General features: G+C 52.9%; 1 pseudogene; it reads left to right on the top strand.

The window, feature by feature from the left end:
* The window catches only part of LOC128793757 (hydrocephalus-inducing protein homolog), a 69,751-nt pseudogene that overhangs the window by 38,727 nt on the left and 16,542 nt on the right, over window positions 1–14,482 (top strand).

The following is a 14,482-nucleotide window of genomic DNA, read 5'->3' as shown; positions in this document are numbered from 1 at the left end:
CTTTGGTCACGATGAAGAGACTAATTTATTTTCTCTGACTCCAATCTTTTATAGTTCTCAAAAGGTGCCAGTGGATTGGAGGGTGAACGTGCCACCTCTCCAAGGACACTGGACAAACTACCTGTACATCAAATTTCTCCGCCTCTATGAAAGAATGCAAAACAATAGGTTGTTTACAGAAAGTTGTGTGGGAAAGTTCTCTACAAGAATGTAAACTCAGAAGGCTTTAGAAAACTCTTGAAAATCAGGGCAACAAAAGCCCACAGATATTCCCAGCTGCTGGCCCTGTGTTGCCCTGTGTGAGTCCCTTGTTGCATGTATGTTGCTTGCCAATACTTGCATGCCTTTTCTTCTGGAATGCCTCTGTGCTGTCTCTGTTTCTCCTGGCTGTTGGTGACCCCTCAGAGTGCAGAGGGCCTGTGTCCCCTGGTTCATTTATTGCTGGCCCTCCCATGGTTGTTACCAGACCTCTGTGTGCTGCCAGAGCTCCCTGGTCCTCTGCAGGTGCCCTGTGCCTGGGGGTTCCCCAGGTTCCCAAGTGCTCATTTCTCTGTCCCTGCTCCCATGATGTGTCTGCTTCCAAGCCCAGGAGAGAGGAAGGAGATTCCCAGCAGCAGGCCTGGGTCTGTAACTTCCTGCTCCTGTGCCTTCTCTCCAGATGTTTAATGAAATTCATCACCGCACAGTCACCCTGGCAAACACTGGCAAGCCTGAATTCAACTGGGTGCTAAAGCCTAGCACTGCCGACCAGCGTCTGCCTGGCGTGTTTCTGGTCAAGCCCACCACTGTAAGTAGCACAAGGGACTGACCCCAGCCCTGTGCCAGGTGGCCCAGGAGAGTGTTAAAGGGAAAAAAGAGGGGGTGGGGAGGAAAGGGGGAAAAAAGTCAGAGGGGAAAACCCCAAACCCAGCTCTGACAGAGACAGGGCTGTAAGCAATTTCTGCTGGGGTCAGAGCAGGTCAAACAAGGGCTCTCCTGATCGACTCCCCCATGGCCTTGCCTGGTGGGTGGCTCTGCTGTCAGAGGCAGACACGGGCGGGAGGCACAAGTGTGCTGGTGGTCACTGTCCTGTCCCGCTGTAAGGGGAGTAGAGGAGAATTCTTTTTGATAGATTTCTCGGACGAAAATAAGGCACAAACGCAGCAAGTATTGTATCTGAAAACTGTTCATTGATAAAGAAAGGGCATGGTCCCGACCAGAGGGGGATAGAAGAGGGAGCAGAGAGAGAAAATGAGAAACGGAGAGAATAAACAGAGAGGACAGGGATAGAATGTTACTGCTAGAACGCTGGGGTGCTCTGTCGGGTCCTGCTCGGCAGATGGAGCATGTGCAGTTGTCCTAGTGATGGTCATTTGTAACTTTTCAACACATTCAACAGGTTTCCATTCCTTCATTGGTTAAATGTTAATACTACATCAACTCTTCACCAACACTGGTATCACAACACAACGTTCTCATTAAAAGAACTCTAAACTTTAGCAAAACTTCTTTTACAAAAGTCAGCATTATAGAACACACGGTATTTAACAATTGTGAAAGCCAACACTGTAATATGTTTATCACAAAGGTGAAGTGGTCTGATGGTTTCTTCTAGATGAGAACCTGTCTCCTCAGCCTGTCTGTCCCCTGAGCCATCCCCCATCAAACACTGGTGCATTCCCTCCCTCTTCTCCTGTCCCTGCAGGGCTCCATTGCACGTGGCAAGAAGCAAGTGCTGAAATTCTCTTACATGCCGGGATTACCAGGAGCCTTCAGCAGGACTTACCAGCTTAAAGTGGGTGACCTGGACCCAGAAAATATCTGCCTGAAAGGAGAAGCGTCCTTTCCCATGATCAGTGTGAACCTGCCCTGGAACATCAAAGGTGAGCACGGCCTGTCTGCCCCCAGAAAGGGCCCCTCTGGTTTTGTTCCCTACCATATGCCCATAGGGCAGCTCATGCCAACCTCCACCGAGCCTGGAGGGTTGCAGGACTCCCAGACCAAGTCAAGCCCACTGGTTGCTTCATGAGTCCTGAGCAGAGGATCCCATGTGGGCTTTGTCCCAGGAACCATCCTGCAGAGCTTGCCAGCACATCTGGCAGGGTCCTGAAGGATGATGGCTAGACTGAAAGGCTTGGGAAAGCTGTAAGAGAGGCTGTCAGGGCTTCTGGCAGGGTTGGATTTGTGTGACATTGCAGGGGATGAGATTCAGAGAGGAACAGCAGCATCCAGTTTCCATAGATGGCTTGAGGGATTTCTTTCTGGAAGAAACCAGTGTTGGGAGGCGGGGACTTCCCAGCTTAAATGGGACTGGCACTTTGCTCACACTTCTCTTTGTGGATGTTTTCTTCCTTCAGGAAATGAAAAAGATGAGATCACTAAGAGTCAGACCTCGAAGACTCAGAATCCGAAGACTCAGGGCCTGAAGCCCCACATCCCTCGTTCTGGCATTGTAGTAAGAACAGCTGCAGCCCTGTTTAGCACATGCCACCCTCCCCATATCACCTGAGCCCCTGGTAGCCCACAGCAGCTCCCCGGTGCCCTGATGGCACCTGGGACCTCCCTGCCCACCGACAACCTTGTGTCACTCCAGCATTGCCCCTAGGGCTGCCACTCTGCTCATGGTCTCTTCTGGGGCTGCACCAGCTTCCTGCTACCCTAGGGAGAGGTCCTGAAAGCCATGCTCCAGGGATGGAGTTGATGGTGCTTTCAAGGAGATGCAGGTCATTGCTGGGGAGTTTGTTGGTCCCAACCCAAACCCTGCCAGATTAACAGACCCAAACAGCGGCTGCCTGATTGTGCCCTGGGGCTGTGCTGGCAGTGCTCATCTCCAAGAGGCACCAGCTTCTTCTGGTTCCCTTTCCAGACAGTTTTTGTCCAAGCTGCCTCGGTACTGGCTGGGGGCAGGCAAGTATCTGGAGCTCTGGAAGGTTCCTGGCTGGTCTGTCTGCCTGGCCAGATCAGCTTTGCTAACAGTGTCTGGGCAGGCAAAGATGCTGGAGTTACTTCCCTGGAGATGAGGTCCTGCCTAAAGAGAGCAGGAGGTGTCACAGACACTGAGCAGCCAGACAGGAGGACCCCACACCCCCTCTCAACGAGAGCAGGGTGGGATCCTTTCTCAGGTGCAAGCTGGGCCTTGGGAAGGACCTTTGCCAACCCACCACTGTCTTCCCTTTCCTCAGTCAAACACTCAGCTGCAGATAGAGATGATGAGGATGCTGATAGAGAAGCCTTCTCTGGAGCTGCAGGAAAAGCTCCCATCCCATGCCCTGAAGAGCAGGTTCCCTGAGAAGGGGCTGTGCCAGCGTCTTGTCAAGTGAGTAGGGCCTTCCAGCCCCATCTCCAGGTGCCCCGTGGGGAGCACCCAGCCATGCCCCCTTCTCCTGAGAGCTCCTTGTGTCTGCAGAGCTGGGAATAGCCTGGACTGCAGAAAGGGTCTGGTCCCGGCGGCTGTGACACGCTACATGGGAGCGGCAGAGTGTCCTCCCTTCCCCAGCACCACGCTGAGCTTTGGACTGCTCAGCTCCCCACAGCTGTGGGGTTCTGTCCCTGGAGCTGGGGGAGCCAGTGCAGACCTTCAAGCCCTTCCAGACAGCATAAATTCTGTTCCTGCTGACTAGCTCTGAAAGAGACAACTCCCAGCTGATGTCTTGGTTCCAACTAACAGAACACACTAAACAAAAGGAGAAGGGAACTGCACATGTCAGAAACCCCTTTGAAACCCAAAATCAGATGGTTTGAATCCTGGTGGGGTGGCAGGGCTTATCTAGGTGACTTGGTCCCTCCCTTTGCACCATCATGATGCAGCACAAGCACGGGAGGCTTCAATTCAGGAAGAAGATGCTCTGCAGAACAGACCATGTGGTCTGGTTGCAGAGCAATGAAGATTTCCTGTGCAGGCAAACCTTATTCCTAGACCCCAGAGCAATTTCACGCTCAGGCTGTACACCAGGCTAGGCAGTTCCACTGAGACCAGTGGAGGCCCAGTGGACTCACCTATACTGGCTTTTCATGGCAGAGGAGCTGTGGCCAGTGTCCATTTTAAACTAATTGTATTTTCTGGTACCATCAGTAGCTGATAAAACCTAGGACCTGCACTCCTCCTGACTTCCCAAAGTCATTGCCAGGTGGTCAGGCCATGGGTTTCATGGGCTTGAGCTGAGATTTTACAGCAGTGAATAAAGAAATAGTCACTGCGTTTGTATCCTCTGTCCACTTGGACATGTAGCCATGCTTAAGGACTGTGGTTTAAGGACTGTCCTTACTCCTCCTTGCAGAGTTAACCTGCTCGAGTATGTCCTGGACATGGGCCCTGTCCTTAAGGGTTACACTGAGACACACACTCTGAAGATCACCAACCCTGGGCAGATCTATGTGTCCTTCCAGGTCATTGTATCTGTCCTGCAGGACACAGGTAAGCAGTGCTGGAGACACTTCCTGTGGCCTTGAAGGAGGTGTCTCAGACAGATTAGCTGAAGCCACTGAACCTGGGGAGGTTTCTGAGCTTTTTCTTCTCAGTGCCCCTGCTAGGAGCTTTAGAGGCAGAACTCTCCTGGCCAGCCATGCCCAGGGACCTGGTCTGCCTGTGACTGCCCTAATGCTTCTGTGCAGGGGCCAGATGGGCTCATCACCCTGGTCACCTCTCAGCATCTTCTGCCCTTGGCTCCCACGAGCATCAAGTTTCTTTGGGCACTCTGTGGGCTTGTTTTGCCAACCAGTGGGGTCTGCTGTGTTTTGGAAGTGCTTTGTTTGGAGTTCACACTGTCACAGCTCCTGTATTCAGCCTTTATTGAGGAAACAGCCTGTGAGATCCTCAGGTGGATCAAAAGAGGCTTCCATAAGAGGCCTTGAGGCAAGGCTGCGCTTCCATCACACTGTGCTCACTGTGTCTGAGGGGTGTTCAGGAGCACTCTTAAGTTTTTGTCCAGGTCACAGCACGGCGTGGGGCTTTCCCCAGACCTCTCAGCCAGGACACCTGTAAGGCTTTAACGTGCTTAGGCACATTTTGTGTTTCGTGTGTATCTCAGCTGCTTTGTGTTCATCTGTTCAAGGTTTCAGTGTGGACCTGAACAAGATGGAGGACCTGCCCCCCAACCACACCGTGGTGTTTGAAGTGCGCTTTGAAAGTGGCCACCAGCCACAGCGTGACGTGGATGTGCTGCTGCCCATAAAGGTACCACAACTCTTGGGACAGGCAGCAGGCTGGGCACAGCAGCAGATGTCACCTGCACCCTCCACTGAATTCTCTGTCCTTCTCCAGGTGACAAAAGGCCCCACGTATAACATCCGCCTCCGTGCCACTGTGTCTGAAATGTCGCTCGACCTCTCCAAGAAGAGACTGCACTTCTCTGACATCCTCGTTGGGCAGTGCCAGGTCGAGACCATCCGACTCTACAACTGGTTCCGAGTACCCTGCAAATGGTCCATCGAGCGTGTTCCGAAGGTAAAGCACAGGCGACGTTGAACACGTAACTTCTTGGTTGGGTTTTCTTTGTGACTCTTGCCCTTTCTGGTCCTGTGGCTGCCTGAGCACTTGGGTCTACAGCGTGTTTGAGGAAGCTTATGAGGGTCTAGATCAAGGCTGGTTTGCCTGGACCTGTTCCATTAGCTGATGCTTTGCTTTTCTGCCATCTTCACCCATTCCTCCTCCTCTGACAACAGTAGTTCCCTATCTGCTTGCCCTGTCTACAGGGCTTCCCTCCAGCTCTGGGCTTTGGGGCCACACTTGGTTTGGCTGTGGGTGCTCTCAGCACCGTAGCAGTGTCTCAGAGCACGAGGAGACCTCACACAATTGTTTTCTGTGCCCAGAACAATCACCTCAAATACATGACAGTACGTCAGAAGCGGCAGGCGCTGGAGGATGAGCCCTGTCCCTTTGAAGTGACGCCCTCCAAAGGAACCCTTGGTGCAGGAAAGTGGCAGAACTTGCAAATCCAGTTTACACCCGAGGCGGAGGTGAGATTGGCAGGTGTCAGCCCAGGAAGCCTGTCTGGCTATCTGGAAATGAGGGCCTGAGAGTGTGGTGCAGAGGTGCAGAGGTGGTATGAGCTCTGCCTTCACAGGGAGCTTTCTGCAAGCCCCGTACTCTGCGTGGCTCAGTTCAGCACACAGAGCACTCCCATGAGATGTGCTTGAAATGCCCGCAGGGAGCTTGTACAGAGAGCACCAGGGCTCTGAGGCTGCCCCTCAGCACATGGGGGGGGATGTGTCCAGCTCCCCTCAGCCTCCCCCTTGCCTGGCTGTATTTGCAGCTGCAACACTCGGTGCAGAGCAGCTGCCCACTCACAGAGGATAATCCTGGAATGGCCAGGCTGGGCTCATCCTGCTGCAGGACTGACAGACAAAACAGCCACCACACACCTTCCTGGGCATGGCAGGACAGTCTCCTATAGTGGTGTGCTGCCAGCAGTGCCTGGGGCTCTGGCCTGCCTGCACATTGCCATGCAGCTGGAGATTCAACTTAAAGGATGGAGCATTCCCAAAAGTAGTTTACCTGTGGCCGCTGGGTCTCGGAAACTGGCAGTGTGTACCAGCATGGACACAAGTGCTTCTGTGCCCACAAACAGTCCCAGGGATCTTTTAATTGCTCAAGAGATGTAACCATCTTCTGTCTGGCTTTGACCAGAGCCGAGCACTAAGCAGAGAAGATGACCCTTATTTCTAGCCAGCGAGAGCTCATTTGCCTCTTTCCTGGAGCTGGTGTTTGCCTGATGCAGCAGTGCCAGGACTGTGTCTGGACACTGTAACCCCGAGGGCCCTTCCCATGAGCGTTGCACTCCTGCGTGACCAGGTGAAAACACCTGACAGTCCGTCGTACATCCATCTGCTACCAAATACCCAGTTACAGTGCACGCCAGGATTCATCCCAGTTACTCAGACCCAGACTACTACAGATGCTGTAGTCCCTAGCAGAAGTTTCCATTCACCTTGGAGGGACTGATAACACCCTGACCTTGGGGCAAGCATTGTGGTATTTGGGGTCCTGTCACCTGGGACTTCATGGATGTGTTTTCTGCACTTTCCTCTTTTCAGAGCTCTTACAGGAATGAGCTGGAGCTTAACATTTGTGGGAGCAGCAGTCACTTAAAGCTGCACCTCTCAGGAGAAGGTCTGGAGCCACGGTTGGAGTTCAGCCCCCCAGCACTAAAGATGGGATGGATGCTGGTGGACAGTGATGGGCTGGAGGCCACAGTGGTGGTGAAGAACCCATGCAACTTCCCCATTGAGTTTTACTCCCTGGATTTTGATGAGCAGTACCTTGAGGAGGAGAAGGTGAGAAGGCAGATCTGGTCCCCACGTGCATGCTGCCCAAGCTTCACAGCACTGCAGCATTCCCAGGCTTGTGCCAGGGAGATGGAGGCAATCCCCAGGGCAAAGCCAACTCTGCTGACATGCTGTGGGAGGACCTAAACTAAAGAGTTCATGTTGTTGGGAGGAAGGGAGGAGACAGAAAATGGGTTTGTTGAGTCTGTGTGATGAAAGGCAAGAAAAGGAATCTTGCATATGGCTTCTCTTCCCTACACACACAGATCCTGCGGATGGCAGTGGGGTCCGAGTATCAAAAGTGGTTTTTTATGCCTCCACGTGCCGTGGGTGAGACGCTGCCCCCAGAGGTGCTGGAGGACCATGAAGCACAGAGGAGGCCGAAGGCTCAACAGGCAGAGCTGAAGGCCATGGCAGAGGCCAAGGCCAGGGCTGAGGCTGAGGCCAAGGCCAAGGGCAAGGCAGCACCAGGTCAGAAAAACAGTGAGGGTTTGGCGGTGTCTGTTTTGACTGTGGTCACAGCTGGGACTCCAGCCCATACACCCTGAACTCTCTGTCACCTTGCTCTCCAGGGCAAGCCCATGCTTTTAGCAGCTGCCTGTTCCCCAGCTTGGTGGAGGAACTCTTGGCTGAAGGGCTGTGGCATCCTCTACCAACCCTGAGTGTAGACAAAGCAAGCTCCTATCTGCCTGCTATAGACTGGGGAAATAATCAGGATATTCCCTTGTGTCCCTTAGCCACAAAGACTAGGACTGGAGCAGTTCCTCAGCCAGCAGGACTAGGTCTAATATCACTGGCTCTTTTATATTTGCACCTTCCTAGCAACAAAAGAACAAGCTCATCTTGCTTTCACCAAGTCTCCTTTCCTGGGATCTGAGGAGATGGGGAGGATGGTGAGGATCAAATGTAGGCAGGAGGCTGACTTTTCCCCCTGGTTTGCACTGCAGCACATCACAGGACTCTCACATTCTGTCCTGAGTCCATGCTGAAAGTGACTGGCAGTCCCATCTCTCGGGCTGTCATGCGCCACCTGGGCATTGACCCGTCTTCAGAGAGGCGTGAAGCGCAGCAGCACAGAGGGATTGTTGTCATCCTCCATGGGCCACCCTGGACAGGTATGTCAGCTGCATCCCAGGGCTGCAGGGAGAGGGGCAAGCAGGAGGAACGCATCCTGGTGGGCCATGGTGCTTAAGGCAAACTCCTCAGCTGAACAGGACATGGAGATGATCCTCTTGGCTCTAGACTTCAGAGCTTGTACCCACGCTGCAGCTGCCTCCCCCATGGCCTCCCCTGGAGGGACACTTGCTGTCCCACTGCCCTTTTAACTTTGAAATCTTGTTGGAGATTTTTCCAGGGCCTGTAGTCCCTGTAGTGCCTCCTGTGCCAGTGTCACCAAGCAGTCCCCCTCTCTCTCTCAGGAAAGACAGAGATAGCAGCAGGCCTGTGTCAGTATTATGACGCTGCTTACGTGTCCATTGACACCGTGGTGAAAGAGGCCATGGCCAACGATGGGAGCCCAGCAGGGCTCTGTGCCCGGGAGCTCTGCACCAAGGCTGCCATGGAGACAAAAGACAAAGACAAAGGTAATGCTGGCAAGGACCCAGAGCCAGTGCTTGAGAAACCCACCATGACTGTCCACTTCTGCTTACTCAGAGCAGCAGTTTTTCAGTCCTTGGCTCTCTTAGGGGAACATGGCTGAAGTGCATCACTGGCTAGCCTAACAAAACAAAAAAAGGAAATCAATTGGAAGGGCTCAGTCAGAGGTTCTTTTAGAGCCCCCTTTGCTGCCATTCTGGGCACATGTTCGTTTTTCTAGGGGTGGTGAAGCACGCCTGTCTCCTTCCCAAATATTTTATATTTCCTCAAAGCTGAATTGAGCTTGCTCCTCATGCACAAGGAAAAAACCTTCTGAAGTGGCTCATTAAGCACAAGAGGACTGACTATGAGTGTAACCTCGCAAACGAGAGGAGGGGAAGGACAGCCTCCCAGAGGAATTTCCAATGAGAGACATGCTCCAGATGAGCTCTTTTCTCCAGAGATTTACCTATGCCCACTGTCAGGTTACACAGCTCCTGCATGTTGGGCTGTTCTCTATGTGAGACTGGAGACTTCTACGAAACTTCCTGGGCAGTTGGTACCCTGAGCTCTGCAGGGTGAGGCCAGACCTGGCTCGGTGCAGGGGGAAGTTTTGCATTGCTCAGTTTTGAACCTGGCTGGGTTGGGAGCTGGTGGAAGGGAGAAGAGTCTGGGTCCCAGCTGGGCTTTTCCCACAGGAGGATTTAGCTTCAGTGGAGACAGGTGATGCAAGTGGGGCAGGGCTGCAGGTCTCCACATGAGAATGCAGGATGGGTGCAGTTTATGGCAACAATGCTCCTGGAGGACGAATCTTTGGCTCGATCCGCAGGGGAACTGCTGTGCGAGCAGCGTCGCCTGCGTGCACAGTTGTTAGGAGGGACACAGCGCTGGCTTTAAAATCAAATATGGGATGGTGTGCTTTACCTGCTGGTAAGAGAAGAAGGGAAGGAGCTGCTTCTGGGAAACAGTGCTCCCAGTGCCCAGCAGACTGGGGAAAAGTGCCACGTTCCTTCCCAAGGTTGTGCCCATTGCAGTGAAAGGTGCCTGCTTGCTTTGCAAAGCCCCTCTGAACCATCTGTCCCCTGTGCAGGTGAAAAGTCTCTGACCATGAATAAAGAAGCCTCTGGGGAAAAAATCAGCAAGAAGGATGCCAAAGGCAAGACCCCTTCAGCACAAAAGAAGAAGGAGCCAGGCAGCAAACTCGACAAAAAGGACACCAAGGTAAACATGATCTGCCCTGGTTGATGTCTGGGACCTTTGCATTGTCTTTGAGATGGGCAGGGGCTGCTTACAGTGGAGGCTCTGTGCCAGCCAGGGCCTGGTATGTGGGTCCATAGTGCCGTGACTTGGGCTGGGAATGTGCTCTGGCAGACAGCTCCACTGGCTCCCAATGGTTTGCTGGCAAAGTGCAGTCCTGGCTAGTGTGGCTGCAGGCAGTGAGCAAAGTGCTGGGAGGCTGCACTGGGGGCTTGCAAGCCCAAGGCATTGTCTGCTGCCCAAGGCATGGGCCCTCCAGGACCATCCCCTGGAGCCCGCAGCCTGCACTGCAGGGTTGTTCTAGTTTCCACCAGGGAGGAGCCCCAGCTCCAAGCCCAGCAGTGGGAGTTGTTCAGGGCTTTCCACCGTGGTTTCTTTTCCTTACAATGGTTCACATTGCAGTTCACAGTTTCCACTGCTCCTGCGCCGCAGCAGCTGAACATCAGCAGCAGTCATGGGGAAGAGCTGAACTGCTTGAGCTGTGTGCTGCCCGAGGACCTGCTGGTGGACATCCTCAGTGAGAGGCTGAAGGTGTGTGGGGTGGGGGAAAAGGAGACATTCCTGCTCCGGAGAGACAGCCCTGGGGTACAACTCGGAGAGGAGGAGGTCTGTACGTGCTGCTGGAGGATCCTGGACTGTGTGCAGGGAGCCCTGGGGCAAGTTGCAGCTGACCTTAGTTGGCAGAGCCTAAGGACAGATCCAAGCTGCTCTTGGAACAAGGATAGCTGGTGACATCTGGGTTTACGGTGCAGCTGCGAGCCCCCCGCGTGCAATGGCTGACTTGCTCTTCCCTTTATTCACAGTGTAAAGACTGCTACAAGGGAGTGGTCTTTGATGGCTTGGAAAGCCTCTTTGCAAGCAGCCTGGAATCTTCTCTTCTCTGTGTACTCAAAGCTGTCAAAAATCGTCGTCACATCTTCATATTGAACCTGCATCAGGATTATGCTTCTTGGAAAGCCAGGGTTGAAGCTGAAAGAGAGAAGAAAGGTGAGATATCTCCATTCCTCTCAAATCTTCTTTCTCAAGCCCTCAACCTTATCTCTGTGTATCTGGGTTTGCAGCAGAGCTTGTAAGAAATGTTTTTATTAATCTTTCCACCTTCTGCCTCAGTGTAACCAGCACTCCTCTCAGAGTTGCAGGAGATCGGAGGTTTTAAGACTCACCTTAATGTCTGACATAAAAGCTTGGGCACAAGTGCAAGCTACTGTAGCTCAGTGACAAACAACTCTCCTCAGCCTTGTTGCACTTAAGCCAGGCAAAGCCCAGGACCTCACTGCCTGGCCATAGTTTGGGGGATTGTCTGAATTTTGGAGCAGGGATATGAGCTCCCCAATATCTCCTGGTATGACAGGCTGGGTCAGGAAAAGCTGTGAATCCTTGCAGCTGACCCAGAGCACCCAGGTCTGTTTGCAGTCACTCATGGTTTCTCCTCTGGTTTGTGATAAAGAACTGCAGTGGGAAAAAGCTATTGAGAGGAAGAGAAAACCTTTATTGCAAATGACTGAGGATGAGTATGACGCCCTCCCTGAGAAGAAGAAAGCAGAAGTGGATAAAATATTCCTGGAATGGGCGCGCATACGGAGGAAGAGGTGAGTAAGCCTTCCATGGGTTACTGCTCTTCCGTGGGTCATTGTCCCTGGAGGGCTTCCCTGCTCCAAGGACTCTGAGCTCAGAGGTGTTGGGTAGCAAAGGCCAGAAGCAACACAGGGATGGCCACTCTTAGCTCCCTGGCTCCCAAAGAAGAAGGATCTTCTTCTGTTGAGAAGAAGTTCCTTCTTCTCTATTTTAGTGGTGAGCCCTCCTGGCTTAGATGCTGCCTGCAGGGACCTGGGCTCTGGGCTTGCCTTGGCACTGCCTGCAGAAGTGTCTTTAAGTCCATGATGTCGATTGGCACCTTCTTCATCATCTCCCTTCACCAAAACCGTGGGATTGTGGTATGGGCAGGTGTGGGGCACAGACCAAACCTTGGTTTGGATCCTGGTCCTGCCACAGATGAAGTCCTTGCAATGCCGATCTGCCAGGGTTCTCCTTATGGTGGGACACCACCCATAAAAGCTCACGTCCTTCAGGCTCCCCTTCAGCTGCAGCAGTAGGCAAGCACAGGAGAAGCTCTGCTCCAGCAAGGCAGCCCAGCTCAGGCAAAGTGTGCAGCTGGGAGGGGAGGCTGCTTGAAGCAAGCCTGTGTATCAGGACTTCCTTCAGCCCAGGCTGAAGTTGGTTTCATGGGGAGGAGACGGAGGAGGCTGCTTCAAATAGCTTCCATGGCAGACAGCACTAGTTGGCCTCAGTCACAGCAGGTTCCAGCAGGAAATCTGGCTGACAAGAGCCTGTCTTGCAGGAGAGGAGTTTCTGCAGCCTTTGCTTTCTGACTGATAGGATTGGTCTCATTAAGGAGCAGGCTATGCCCAGGGAGAAGGGGGCTGAATGAGCTGAGTAAGAATTGTAGGAGGGATAAGCAGACGTTAGCAATTTGTGATCTGCTTTAAACTGGGAAATCAAAGAGACAAAGGGCATTTTCAGGCATCAGCACAGAGAGCTGGTGGATCAGCCTTTGGCAGTGGGCTGGAGGTGTCTGGCTGTGCCTTAAGAGGGAGGTTGCACAGTCAAGACCTTATGATGGCAAGGCTTAGGTTTGGCTGGTCCTGGAGGTCCCCTTCCACCAATCCCCTCACTTGGGATGTTCCCAACCTCTGTGGGTTGAGGAAAATTCAGGGAAATGGTCTCACGGTTCTGCCTGGCCTCAGGGTCAAGGAATGAAGTGCAGGGCCAGCGAGGACTAGTGAGCCCGAGTTTCTGGTGGTGACTCTCAGTGATCTTTTCTATTTTGTTTGCTGAAGGCAACTGAAGCAGCTGGCTCAAAAGCTTGAGGAGGAGGCAAAAGCCTTAGAGGAGGAAGAGAGGCGGAAGGAAGAAGAGAGGCAGAAGGAGGAAGAGAAGCGGAAGAAGGAAAAGAAGGGTGTCTCTGTGGGGAAGCAACCTCCAAAACCAGAGAAGGGGAAAACCAAAATCCCAGAGAAGAAGGAAAGCAAAATCCCAGAAAAGAAGGAAAGCAAAATCCCAGAAAAGAAGACAAGCAAAATCCCAGAAAAGAAGGAAACCAAACCCCCAGAGAGGGAGGAAACCAAACCCCCAGAGAGGGAGGAAACCAAACCCCCAGAGAGGGAGGAAACCAAACCCCCAGAGAGGGAGGAAACCAAACCCCCAGAGAGGAAGGAAACCAAACCCCCAGAGAGGAAGGAAACCAAAATCCCAGAGAAGTGGAAATACAAAGCCCCGAGGATGAGCAAAATCATAATCCCAGAGAAAGGGGAACCCAAAGCCCCAGAGAAGGGGAAACCAAAGGCCCCAAAGAAGGGGGAAACCAAAATCCCAGAGGACCTATCTGAGATGGAGAATTTGATCCTGAGGTTTCAGATCTATGAGTCATCACAGCAGAACGTTGCAGAGCTTTCCTCCTACTGGGACAGGGTTCAGGGTACCATGCAGTTACCTGTGATCCCAAAGGAAAACAACTCCCAGTCTTCACCTGTAAAGAAAGGTCAGAAGACCAATAAGCCTCAGGAGAAGGTGGAGAAGGCTGAACAAAAAAGGAGTCTTCAGTCATCTCAGCTGGAGATGCAAAGCGAAGTTGCAGAGGGGGCAGTCAGAGACGAGCATGTCGGGGTGCCGTGCCTGGACATCCAGGTCTCAGATCCGAAGGCCACGATCAGGGAGATCCTGAGGGATGGGACGCTGCCAACGGAAGACGAGGTAACACCCTGCGAGGCTCAGATCTTGAGCTTGTCGTGGTCTTGGGCCCTGGAGCATTGTGTGATAATGGCACAGAGCCATTGTCCAGGTCCCTGATGATGTTCCACAATGACTCTGTATCATCTGTGTGGATGGGGAAGTTATCACCTTCCCTCAGATGGGCAGGAAGTGGGAGTGCTCTGTGTACAAGTATCCCATCTGTTCAGAGTTTCCCAGCCTGGAAGTCATAAACGGCCCCAGGACAGGGCAGCTCACAGCCATTGTTTTCTTCAGCTGAGTCACCTGGGAGGTTTCTCTCCCGGTCCTGCTTGTAGCTCTTGACTCTGCTCTGGAGCTTGCTCACCCCACTGGGCATAACAAAGCACTTGTACTTCATGTAAATTAAAAACCCCGTTGTCAGAAGCTCAGTGCCTTTAAAGAAGGAGTTGTGAGGATGAAGGTGACAGAAGTATAAGCAGGGTTTTCCCTTCTGTTTTAGGTGCTGCAACATGTGGGACTGCATCCCGACGGGCCTCCCCTGCCCCCTGCTGCTGTGCTCTCCATAGTCGAGTACCCAGAGGAGCGGCTGGCCTCTGCAGAGCGCGTGGAGCCCTTCACCATTGGGGCACCGGGAGGTGCTGCTGTGGAAGACAGTCTGGTGGGTGCTCCAGTGGTGCCA

The sequence above is a fragment of the Vidua chalybeata genome, chromosome 11, assembly GCF_026979565.1.
Source record: "Vidua chalybeata isolate OUT-0048 chromosome 11, bVidCha1 merged haplotype, whole genome shotgun sequence".
NCBI classification, from domain to species: Eukaryota; Metazoa; Chordata; class Aves; order Passeriformes; family Viduidae; genus Vidua; species Vidua chalybeata.
The sequence above is the reverse complement of the archived record's forward strand: the minus strand, read 5'-3'. Positions and strand labels throughout refer to the sequence as shown.